Consider the following 4,121-nt stretch of genomic DNA (forward strand, 5'->3'; position numbering starts at 1 on the left):
GAAGAGCGGAGCTCGGGGAGCAATTATATAGCACCGAGAGGGGGAGAACGCGGCCGGAGAGGAAGGAAACGGGCGCGGGGATCTCGGGCTCCATAGATGTCGCCGGCGAGGATTACGGGATGAATCCGGACGGATCCGAGGGAGAGAGAGAGGGGAAATGAGGGGGAAACGGGAGAGGGGATCGCGGGGAGTGATTCCCCCCTCATTAAGGCGCGCGGGGAAGGCGGGATGCGGCGGAATCCGCGGCGGCGGCGGCGCTAGGGCACGGGCGCGGCGGCGGACGCGGCGGGAGGAAGGCGATGACAGGTGGGCCCCACCTGTCAGCGAGAGCAGCGGGCGGGTCCGCCTGTCAGCGGCGCGCGCGCGCGCGGGGAGCCGATGGGCCGCGGGGGAAGAGAGAGAGAGAGGGAGGGACTGGGCCGGGCCGGCCCAAGAAGGAAGGGGGGGGGAAAGAGGACTTCTTTTAGGGTTTTCTTTTTATAAAACCATTTCAACTTTGTTCATTTCTTTTCAATTATTATTTGTGCTCTGAAAATTCCACTAAAATTTATTTAAGCATTTTAGGCTTTTAGGAAATATACAAAAATCCTCCAAGCCTCATTTGACTTTTATCTTTGCACATTTTAATTGTTGGAGGCTTTCACATGAATTTTAATTATTCTTTGCACAATTTCGAGGATAGATTTTAGAGTCGATTTGGGACGCGACACCGCGCCCTCGGTTATGGGCAAGCCGAGCAATGTACCCAAGTTAGTGTTTTAATTCTTAAAACCTGCTAAACAACTAAAATGTGGAATGGTTGGCCTGGGTTGGCTTGGGACGAGCTGGGACCCAGGGTCGGGTTGCCAGTTCGGTCTGAATCATCGTAGGCCTTGGGTTAAGGCAGGTTCGTGTGGGTTCACGGCCTTGATAAATAATATTGTATAGTATTAGATTCGTGTTTGCAAAATAGCCCTGAGCAACTAAATGTCTTTAAATGCTGTTTACTGCAACCCTAACCCTTTATAGTATAACTCCCTTGTACTCCCTTGCATTTATTCTGCATTTGTGGGTGTGTCTTGTTGAGTACGGTGGTTGTACTCAGTCTTGCTCAATTTTCCCCAACCCCAGAAGAGGAGTTCCTGGAGGATGAAGGCTTCGGTGTCTAGCTCGTGCCTGCCGTCAAGTGTCTGTGGTCGTCGCCCTAGTCTTCCGCTGTTTCTCGTTTGTCTCTGTGTGTGCTGGGCCTTCGCTGCCCATGTAATAAATTAACTATTTACGCTTCCGCTTGTTAAACTCTGAATTGTATAAACTTTTGGTGTACCTTGCCTCCTGTGACAAGGATTAATGCACGCACGTAAGGAACGCCCGTTGGGTTATTTCCGGTCGTGACAGTTTATCTTCTTTTTATTGCAACACATGACTTGATATGCTATATGTATGCTAAGCTCTTATACATTAATAAACATAATTCCTATGCTTAATGAAATCATTGTCAAAAAGGGGGAGAAGTAATATGAAAATTTTTGGTTCAATTGAGAATTTCTTTCTTTTAAAAAGAGGGAGAAGTTTTCTTTTGGATTTTTGAGAGTTTTTGAGAAGAGCATATTTTTTGGTTCAACTGGGAATTTCTTTCTTTTAAAAAGGGGGAGAAGTTTTCTTTTGGATTTTCAAGCACGATGTGTACATTTGTACGAAGTGTGCTTTTTACCGCTTTTGTTTTTATTTTTCCAAACACCAAAACATTTTTTATGAGGTTTGCCAATGTGTTTATCAAGGGGGACATTGTAAGATCAACGTGTGTTTTGATTCTTATTCAGTGATGAACAATTGGCATCTGTGATTATTGGTTTTGATATTTGGAGATTATTGTCGAAGTGGTTTTGGAGATAATTAATTTTCAGGTGATGATCGGATTCACTGTTATTTTATGTGACCGGTCCGACCGGGCTATGTATGCCAGACAGACCGGCGGTGATCGAGCGGTCAGACTAGCCGGCCCGCAGTCTGACCGGCCAACGTAGTATCGATTTCGGTTTCGGGTTGTTTCTTTGGATATTCGTGATTGTTTCACGGTTATGGCTTCAGATGGATACTATACGTATGTAATACTGTTGTTTGCTAACAATGAGTCAAGTTGGTGATAGCTTGGTCTCGGAATGTGGTTTCTTTGTTGGTTTTATGTGTAGGTGACTCGATGCCTAGGGAGAGTATTTGCGGTGATAGACCGGGAGTCGGCTTGGTGGTAAGATGATGTCCGTGGTGGTCAGATATCATGCGGCATACTAAGGCTAGAGTTGATGCACGTGGTTGATAGAGATTCCATATGGCATACGATGGAGGTATTGTGTGCGTATGGGATGTAGAGTCGAATTTGGAAGGAGTCCAAATTTGGTACGATTGGTTATGTAAAGTTTCTTTCTTGTACTAGAGGGTTTTCTAAGGTGTTTAGGACTCCTAGTATGAGTTTGGTTCGTGGCTTTAGGCTGCCTACCTCATGTATAAATAAAGGGGGAGCGTGAGGCTTCCCGGTATCGCTTTTCAGAGCAATTGAGTTGCTAGTTTAGTTAGGGTTTCGAGTTTAGTCGAGATTTTTGTAAGGAGTGCTGTTGTTTGTCACACCCTGAAAATTCAAAATATATAAATTGTTGTTTAATTGGAATTTTTAGAAATAATTTTAAAAGTCTTGAAAAGAAAATCTAATTTTAATTAATAAATTCCAATATAAAATGGGGCCAGATAAAATTTCATTAAATACTTTGCTTAATTCTATAACTCCTAGATTTTTCTGGGATTTATTTGAGCTAAGGAAGTATTTTTAATAAATGGAATTGCATTTAAGGAATAATTTAAATTGAAAAAGGTTTTAAAAAGTCTCTTTTGGCTTTGGGCCGAAAGTCGGCCCAAAACCGCTCTCTCTCTCCTCGGCCCAGTTCGGCCCAGTCCGCAGCCGCGCGCGCGCGTTCGGTCGCTGACAGGTGGGTCCCACATGTCGGACCAATCGTCTACCTTCGGCCGCCGCCGCCCGAAACCCTAGCGCGCCGCCGCCGCCGTTCCTTTCCAAATCCGGCCGTTCCTTTCCTTCTCCGGCCGAATTGTTTGAGGGGAAACAATCTCCGGGATCTCCTCTATCTTTTCTCCTTTGGAATCTTTGGCTAAATCGTTTTGGAAGTTCGTGGAATCGAGTTCGTTTCGGATCGGTTTCCCTCTCTCCAAGCCGAGCTTTCCTTCGCCGTTGCCACCGCCTTGGGCCTTCGCCGCCGCCTCTGAGCCCCTTTAAAAGGACCCCCGGTGTCTCCTCTACCCGCCGCCACCCTCGCCTTCGCCTCTCGTCGCCGGAAGAGCTCTAGCGCCGTGCAACCTAGCGCCGCCGTCGCCGCCGTCGCTCCAGCCGTGCTCCGCCGCCGTTCCAGACGTCGCCGTCGCTCGGGAAGACCGTCGTCGTGGTCGCCAAGTCGTCGCCGTCCTTGTCCGCCCCTTCGCCGTCGCTGTAGACCGCCGGAGCATCGTCGCCGTCGTCAAGCCGAAGACCGCCGCCGTTTCAACCTCGTCGCCGTCGCCGTCCGTTGGTCTTCCGCCGTCGCTTTGGTCGCCGGTGAGTTCGCCGTGCCGTCCGCTACCCGTTGGTGCCTTCCGTTCGCGCCGCCGTGCCGTCGTTCGCCGGCGAGCATGCAAGCCCGAGCCGCCGAGCCGCCGCCGCCGGTGGTGACGTCACCGCTGACGTCATCGGGACCGTCCGCCGTGAGCCGGTCGTGGACCGTTCGATCTCGGCCGTCCGTTTTGGATGAGTCGATCTCGGCCGTCCGTTCGCGTGAACCGCCGCCCGTGCGCCCGGTCCACCAAACCCTAGCCCGCTGACGCAATAATCCTTCTTTTCCTTTTCAAAAATAATTCATTATTGCGTCATAATTCAATTTAAACCGATATAAGTGTTTTAATCCGATTTAATCTTTAAAAATTCATAACTAATTCATCTTAGCTCCGATTTAGTTGGTTCAAGTCTCTAAATTTTTCTAAAATTGAGATCTACACATTAAAAATATCCACATGTACTGTTCATGCTTGTTTATGTGCTGTTTTGGTGATTTTGCTCTTTTCTGCTTAGATTCCGTCGTTTCCGGAGAGTCCGCTTTCGCAGAAGA

The sequence above is a fragment of the Oryza sativa genome, chromosome 5, assembly GCF_034140825.1.
Source record: "Oryza sativa Japonica Group chromosome 5, ASM3414082v1".
Lineage (NCBI taxonomy): Eukaryota > Viridiplantae > Streptophyta > Magnoliopsida > Poales > Poaceae > Oryza > Oryza sativa.